The sequence below is a fragment of the Bidens hawaiensis genome, unplaced genomic scaffold (assembly GCF_021521415.1).
Source record: "Bidens hawaiensis isolate Kalapana, Puna unplaced genomic scaffold, B.hawaiensis_p1.1 tig00042226_1, whole genome shotgun sequence".
NCBI lineage: Eukaryota > Viridiplantae > Streptophyta > Magnoliopsida > Asterales > Asteraceae > Bidens > Bidens hawaiensis.
The window spans coordinates 151,222-160,161 of record NW_027505762.1 but is presented as its reverse complement, the minus strand read 5'-3'; the positions used below and the strand labels follow the sequence as shown (position 1 = coordinate 160,161).

The 8,940-nt window shown below is 43.7% G+C and overlaps 1 pseudogene; it reads right to left on the bottom strand.

Moving 5' to 3' along the window:
• Nucleotides 1-5,338: 5,338 nt before the first annotated feature.
• LOC143615191 (expansin-A6 pseudogene) lies at nt 5,339-6,230 on the bottom strand (annotated as a pseudogene).
• Nucleotides 6,231-8,940: the final 2,710 nt, after the last annotated feature.

Below are 8,940 nucleotides of genomic sequence, written 5' to 3'. Positions count from 1 at the left end.
CAGATGGGTGAAAGCCAGTGACGCGAGCTTACTTAACGCGTCCGCAGACTTGTTTTCGCTACGCTTGACGTGTATGACTTTACAACTGTTAAAATCGCGCATGAGGGTTTTTGCTTGAGCGAGGTACAGGGCCATTGTGTCGTTCACTGCCGTGTACGTCCCGTTAATCTGATTGGCGACTAGCATGGAATCTACAGGGCTTCCAAGTTTTTCACTCCCATCTTACGCGCAATCCTTAACCCGGCCAAAAATGCTTCATATTCAGCTTCGTTATTCGTGCTTGGAAAGTCTAGCCGAATAACATAAGTGTACTCTTGGCCTGTTGAGTTGGTCAGCTTTAACCCTGCGCCTGAGCCCTCGCTGCTGGATGCTCCATCAGTGTAAAGTCGCCAGACCTCGTCGATGTCTTGTGCTGGAGAGGGCTGAGCCTCGTCTTGGCACTCCTTCTCTCGCGATGCGGGGACCTCGGCAATAAAGTCTGCCAAGACCTGGCCTTTTATGGCTGGTCGTGGCTTGTATTTTATTGCATATTCCCCCAATTCTATTGCCCACTTGGCTAGGCGTCCCGACAGTTCGGGTTTGCCCAAAACGTTTGCAAGTTTATAGTTGGTGAGAATAGTAATTGGGTGACCTTGGAAATATCGTCTTAGCCTGCGTGAAGCCTGCACCAGCGCTAAGACTAATTTCTCCAGGGTAGAATACCGAGTTTCAGCGTCCGTTAGGAGGAGGCTAACATAGTAGATTGGCATCTGGATGCCTTTTCGCTCGACTAACAGGACGGCCCCGGTCGCTCTGTCTGTTGCGGAGAGGTATAGGATTAACTCCTCTCCCGCTTCCGGTGCTGTGAGCGTTGGAAGTTCGATCAAGCGTGACCGAATTTCCTGAAAAGCTGCTTCCGCTTCTGGTGTCCAGCGGAAGTGCGTTTTCTTTAAACAATTTCTCAGGGTCGACACGAACGGGAACGCCCTTTCCGCATGATTTGCCAAGAAGCGGTTAAGCGCAACTAGGCGTCCGTTCAGTGTCTGAGCTTGCTTGATGGTAGTTGGTGATTCCATTTTGACAATGGCCTCGACCTTTTCAGGGTTCGCTCTGAAGCCATCTTTTGTAACGATGACTCCTAAGAACTTCCCTTCTTCCATCCCGAAAGAACATTTGCTCGGGTTAAGCTTCATGTTTATCCTCCTAAGAGTGTTGAATGTTTCTTCGATGTCTTTCAACATCGCTTCCGGGTCAAGACTTTTGATGACCAGATCATCCATGTATACTTCCAGGTTCCTTCCGATTTGGGCGTGAAACTCTTTGTCCATTAGGCGTTGATATGTGGACCCGGCATTCTTAAGTCCGAATGGCATCATTTGATAACAGAATGTGCCATCGGGCGTCCGAAATGCGGTCTTATCTTGATCGTCAACGGCCATGTGGATTTGATGGTATCCTTTATACGCATCAAGGAAGCATTTAAGGCGAAACGGTGCTAACGAATCTACCTTGAGATCAATTTCGGGTAACGGGTAACAATCTTTGGGGCATGCTTTATTCAGATCTTTGAAATCTATACACATGCGCCATTGTTTGTTAGCCTTCGGTACCATAACGGGATTTGCAACCCAAGTTTGATATCTGCTAACGCGCACGATGCCTGCGTCAAGGAGTTCCTTGACTTGGGTTCTACACGCGTTAGCTTGCTCTGTCCCCATTACTCTACGCTTTTGTATGACCGGCGTAAAAGCCGGGTCACATTTGAGCTTATGCTCCGCTTTATCTCGAGGTACACCAGTCATATCTGCTGGTTTCCATGCGAAGATATCAGCGTTCTTCTGTAGTAAGCGCTTGAGTAAGGTGCGTTCGGGGTCAGTGATTGTTGGGCCAATGGTGACCGCCTGATCGGGGTATTTGCCATTGAAAGCCCATTCTTCTGGTTCGGTGAATGTGCGTTTGGCCATTTTTGGTTTGGGGTTGGAAGAAACAGATGCGATACATACCTGGGGAACGCCGGTGATCATTGCTACACCTGCTGCTGTTGGCCATCCCATCATGCCATGGACCGAAGATACAACGGCATTGAACCTTGCCATCCCATCTCTTCCGAAGAGGATGTCATATGTGTGATGTGGCTTTCTCATGACAACGAAATCCACATCTTCTGTGCGTGAGCGGTTCCCATCCGTAAGAGTGACGGGGAAAGATAAGATACACAGGGGGGTGTTCGTGCTGCCATCGAATCCTTCCATCGAGGCGTAGACCGTTTCTAACCGCCCCTTGTCTTCCTCATCTAGCTTGTCAAAGAACTGTCTGTACATAACCGTTGATGAAGCGCCGTTGTCAACGAGAGTGCGGGAAGTGAAGTAATGCCCCAGCTGGGTTTTGATGATGATAGGGCCCTCTTTGCTGGGTCCTCCTGGCACTCGTGGGAAACGTACCTCGGCCTCTTTCCATGCACACGGTTCTGTCGCTCGTCTCTTCCTACCCATGATGTTACCCTGGACCATGTGGATACTGATGTCAACTGGCTTTCGCCCGTTGTTTCTGTATCGGTTGTCATTCTTCCCTCCGTTCTTGATTGATGCCACCAGGTGTCGGAGTCTGCCATTCTTGACAAATGTTTCGATAACATCTTTCAAGGAGGAACACGTTTCAGTATTGTGGCCTTTTATGCCGTGGAAGTCACAATACTTGCTTTGATCTGCATCCGGATGTTGTCGGATCTTCGGAGCTCTTGGCCATGGGAGCGTCTCCGTGGTGAATACCTCCGTGACACTTTTAGTGAGCGGCGTCCACCTGGGGTGCTGATCCAACAGCTGTGTATTACCTCTTTCGCCTGCGAAGGAGCGAGAGCTAGATGAGGTGTCAAAGTTTACCCTTGACTGCCACATGTGTAGCTTCCTCCTTTTGTTCTACTGGGCGGTTTGGACATTTTCTCTAGTTCTTTGCGTATAGAAGTCTGTAGTCTTGGGCAGATCTCTACCCAGTTGCTTCTCTGTTTCGGCAAAGCGCTTGGCTGCCGTCATGATGGCATCCCATGTGGATGGCATGCCATCTTTACCCGTCAACGTGCGGATAAGCTCTGGGTAATCCGCGCCTTGAATGAAAGCTGCGCGAACAAGGTCTTCGCTTATAACACCCAGACTCAGCTTTTTTGAGTTAAAGCGAGTAATAAAATCTAGCAAAGGCTCGTTTTTATCTCTAACGCAGTTGAGTATTGTCCATTGTTCTTCAGTATATTTCCTCTGTTGACTGAAGTGTTGGCTGAACTTGTGTTGAAAGTCCGCCCAATCAAAGATGTGGTGGACCGGTAAACGGTCAAACCACGCTCTTGCTGCTCCAACCAGTGTCATCTGGAACATGTAACACCACGTGGGCTCCGTCCAGTTACTGACGGTTGCCCCCGCTATGAATCTGTTCAGATGATCATCCGGGTCGGATATGCCGTCGTAGGTGCCAATGTTGGGCATCTGTTTGGCGCCTTTTGGGGCGATTGCTTCCGCAATGTCCCTTGCAAACTTGGAAGTTCCTGCGTTTGCAACCGTAGGTCTAAAGGTTTTGGAAAAGTCACGAGACTTTGCCTCCGCGTTCCTTTGTTCGAAAGGCTCTCCGAAATTTCTTGTTTGGAAGTCTGTTCTCTTACGCTTCCCTTTCACCCTAAGGCGAGGGTTTGCGTCGGAATCAGATTCCTCCCAATCTTCATCCGAGGATTCACATTCACTGCTCATGTTGAGCTGGTGTGTGCCTCCGAATTCGTAAGCCTGTTGGACGGAACGTAGGCGTTCGTCCAGCTCGGCTTGGAACTTTTTCTGACGTGCCTCCGCCCACGCCTTAACTTCATCAAGAGTTTGGTAGGGGAGCCTCGTTCGTTGTTTCTCTATCTGGGTATCAGTGAATCCCAGTGAACGATTATTTACTCCACTTGTCCCGGCTTGGGTAGCTGGGGTAGTGTTCGTAAAGTTTGTGTACTCGGTATCTCCCCCAGTAGCTGGGGTTGTGATAACCGGAGTCTCTTGGTTACTCGGTTTCGGGACCGGAGTATCCTTAACCATCTTTCTAGAAGTTTTGAAAAAACTGGAGAAAAATAAAGTTCTAGCTTTATGCACGGATGGCGCCAATGAAGAAACACCAGTCGAACCCCGACAGATTACGAGTAACCTGAGGGTTAGATAGACGTTTCCCACGAGAGGTTAATTCAGGCAAGATGGTTCTTCCGATAACCTGCAAAACAGACACCGTGAGCTCGTCACTAAGAAAGGGGGGGGGGGGGGGTTCCTCCTTGTGACCACCCTACGGCGTGAGAATCAGTCTATATTACTCTTTGAATATAAAAGTATATTAAGAATACTAGAGCAGTTATCAGGTAAATTATACAAGATATTAGATGATGAAATGATAATACCATTTGATGTCTTTTATAGCCGAAGGTGGGTTTCCAAGGAGGTTTAGCCGGCCTACTACTCTGCCAACTGTGGCCTACACACGTGCTCTGCTGGTAATTGGTGGATAGGCAGCGGCTGACAGTGACCAGGCGTGCTGTTCACTTTTCCTTTTCCACCAACTACAGGCTAGACACGTGGTATGGCAGGAGTTGGTGAGCAGGCGGCGGCTATTGGTCACAGTGCTGTGGCGTGTTGTCTGCCATGCTGCTGTCAGTGAGCTGTCGTATCGTTGGTCAGATCTTTTGTCCATACCTCGTCAGGTATCACACAAAAGATCCTCCATTATTATACGGACTGGCTCATTTAGGCGGGAGTTTTCCCCCTCCCGCCTTTATGCGGGAATGCTCCCGGCTTTGCTCATTCCTTCTTCAGGTGACTACTGAATTATTACGAGTTTGAGCCTTATGCGTGTAGCCATGCTGCGCGGGTGGCCAGTCCCTAATGGCGGGTATCCGTACCTGCGGGAACAGGCGGATACTTGGAAACCATAGGGAGGCATTTCCTGCGAGACCAGCTTGCGTACCGCATGTGAGGTCGTCACAACTCTGAGCGTGGTGGGTCCTGCGGGTTTGGTAGGTCGCGGCGCAGACGTCCCTATGGTGGAGTCTGCGGGTTCAACTGCGCAGACGTCCGTTTAAGGAGTCTTGCGTGTTCAACTGCGCAGACGTCTCCTTTTAAGGGAGTCTTGCGGGTCCTAACCACCTCTGCTGGGACCTACCTCTTCAATGGTGAATCGTATCCCTCCTTGTTTATGACAAGGCACCCTAAAACGAAGGGAAATATGCAAGTCCACTACTTTAAAAATCATAATAATTTGAAAAGAATGAATATATGTTTTAATACTAGTATTTTTAATAACTTTGATTAAGATCTTTTAAAATAATTTTTATGGAGCGTGAAAGGTTAAAGAAAACCTACCGACGGTAAGAAACGGGGACGATCCCGGCGCGATACTTCGCAATCTTGAGAAACATAGGCATGGAAAGGTCGAAATGGGAGCGAGGGGGGTTGCACCACCCGCCATCATCACTAGGCTTAGTGAAATCTGGAGGGCAGAAATTGGTGGCGGTTATGAAAATAGAAGGCCTGCCAGGGTGGCACCATTTGGAGTCATCGATGCACTTCAACTCGAAACATGCACCGCATGTCAGCCCATTATTGAACAGCGCGGTGCTTAGCGCCGCTGTGTTCACGCCGTAGCCTTGCTTGTACAAATTTCCATACCCACATGCCCCTCCTAATATCACAAGCAAATAAAACTTGATTTTGAAATTTGAAAATTCAAGAGGGATTTTGATTTAATTTCAAGAAAAATCTTATAAATGCAACAAATTTAAGCTCATAAACACTAACGGCACAAGTAGTTAAACAAACTTGTTTTGTTGTTTATATTCATTTGTTAACCGTATAAACGAATGAAGATGAGAAAACTAGTAAAAAATTAAAAATATGAACATAGATTTGCTAGGACCTAAAACAAGGTTAAACTGGGACTTACAACTATATAGCGTCTAGATTAAACTGTAACGATTAATACTTTAATTTCACAAAACTATACTAAGTTGTAATGAACCCATACGCTTTAAAATAATATATGAACAAATTAAAGCAACACATAAACGGATAACCAAACATTGTTCAAGTTTGTTGGAAAGCGTTGAACGCACCCATGGTGCCGGAGGCGTCCCATCCACCGAAGAAGGTGGCATGGGCAGTGCCCCACGGGCCTCCTTGGTAAACACCGGCGTTGACGACCGTAAGAATAGCTGTCAGCATGAGAGTTATGCAAAAAACAGAAACCTCCATTGTTGAAGTAGAAACAGTGTATGAGAATTGGAAAGTCAAGTGTGAAGAAAATGAAGAATGCCAAGGGGTACTTATAGGTAGTAAAATGCTTATAGTTTTAGTAATACGTGATCACAAATTATTATCATATTAAGTAGTCATTTAGTGTCCTATTAAATAATTTGCATGTAGTTTAGTAATACATGATTAGTATAATTTAAAAGTGTTAAAAATCAATCAACAACGTAATAAAAGGTTAGAGAGTTATTATAAGACGAAAGTAGTAATACGTAAGCTTATTTTGGAATGAAAGGAGAAGTATTTATTTTATATTTTTATCGTTATAAGTTTGAGTTCAAAACACCAAATTAGCTGGACTTAAAATTAAGTTTTCACCAATCCTTCATTCTAGACAATGCTTTAAAAATCGGTATGTATCCGCTTGTAAAACCGGTCATACCGGATTTTGGTAATGCAGTCGGAATTTTGGCTTGATGTTTAACTCACATGAAATTCAAACCTTTTATTTCTTAAACAATTTGGCAAGGATGACTTGTTTGTTGATTGAAAATGCCATATTTCATTGCTTTCCAAATGCACCAACATGTAACACCGCATGAACTGTCTTTTTCATTAACAAATTCGATCTCGAACTACCCGGTAATTGAGCAAATCATTAATTGAAAAATCAAAATTGGGAAGGCTAATGCCAACTACTTACCGACTGCTAAAACATTGCTACCATATAACAAGAGATCATAATACTCTCGGCTGAATATGGTATATTATTACATAACGAGCATCGACCTTCTCCTACTTGTATTCCTCTAATTATAATAGCATCCGTAGTTGGAACTTGGGATACGACCCAAGCCTACTCTTCAAGCAACAATGTTCTCTTGCAAGGGGACCCAATTATTCCATTAACTCTCTTATAAAAAATGTTCTCTTGCAAGCATCAAAAATTTTCTCGTAAGGTAATGAGTTGATTTTGACCCGTGTGTTAGATGATCCTTAGCGGATCGTCACCACTTTCCATGTCGGTCTGCCGTCCACTTGTCGACCAAGAAACCCTAGAGTCACGTACTTAATCCATTTTAAACGTTGCTTTTTCATATCATTCTTATTGAGCCTTTTGTTATCAAGAAGTATTGAAAATTTTGAATTTTGGATCAAGTTTTGGAGCATGGTATTGAAAACTAGGAACATTTTTCGGTTTCTCATCAATCGGTTTATGTTTTTCCTTTTTTGTGTGTGTTCTTTTTAGTTTTAAAATCTGTAATCATGATGTCTATTGAGTTCATATGTTATATTCCTTTCTAGACTTCATGAGTAGCTAAATCCATTTAACTACATAGTTAGGTATGGATGATAGTTGACTGATATGGATATTCTCGGTTTGATTTAATCATATTGCTGTTTGCTGCTGTTATTTTCTGTCTAAACATGATCTTTGGTGGGTGTATATGAATGCTCATTATAAGATAATATTGCCACTTTATCCCGAGATTTTCTCGGTAGACTTGTTCTAGGAGGACACTGTGTTGTTGAATGCTAAGATTGAAAGGTAAGACATCATTAGGGTACCTTCACATTCCAATATTATCCAGATGAGCTTTACTCAACCCTTAGGTTAATTTTGGTGAGTTAGTTAGCCTGAAAACAGATCTAGAAAATCTTAGTGTTTCCATAGACGATCTTATCCTTAGATCTGGTGCCATTTGGTTATTCAATTATGTTAAGTCATTAACAGGATTCTTTGCCTATTGTCTTATGATATCTTTCGTATCAGTATCAGTTCGGTTGTCTTTGCTTCCCGTTTTGAGTTTTATAATGCGTTCGATTATTCTTTTAGTTTTTAGAATTAAAAAGTATCTTTTTTAAAAACAGGTTAGGAGTCGATAGAATTTCGGTTTCGAGACTCGCCGTCGTGTGACCTTTAGTAGGCAATTTGTAAGACATGTTTTGTATATTAGTCTTTTGTATTTACTCGTATTAATAAACATTACATTTTAGTTAGCTTGTCGGTTTGCTATTGTATGTTTGGGCCAAGGTCATGTAAACAAAAGCCCATTTGGGCCGTCAATGGAAGTGTGCATGATATGCTCTCACATATATAAGCTGAAGCATACTCATGCACAAACTAACCTTTGGCCATATTATCTTATCCATTCATCAAATCTCTTCTCTCCCTCTCTTACTTTCTACTTCGGGTAATAATAAAACCCCAAGCAAGATCCGAGATCTCGGTTCCTCACTAGTGATTCCGCTAGCTAGTGTTGAGATTTAACCAATTAAACTAATTGTTTGTTGTTTGATCCATCCATAGGACCTACAATTGGTATCAAAGCTTCCGGGCTCTACTAGTTATGGATCTTGGGTCACAACCTTGGATTTTGGTTTTGTTTGTGTGTTGAAGACTTGTTTTCAAATGTTTTAATGGGTCTAAGGGTTCACTAGTTAATAAAAGTGTGTTTGCGAGTTTGTAAGAAGAGTGTACTTTGCTTCGGGTTTGTGTTAAAGTGGTTTTTTGTGTGTTCTTGTGGCGTTTAAGTTCATATAACTCAAGATTTAAGTGGTTAAAATCTCCAAAATGAATGGTTCTTATATCTACAAAGTCTAGAGTATTTTATTCGAATATCCTAAAGAGGAAAAGTGTGAAAAGACTTGATAAAGTACAATCCATACTTTCCTGAAAAGCATAAGAATCGAATCATTAAAACCATTCGAA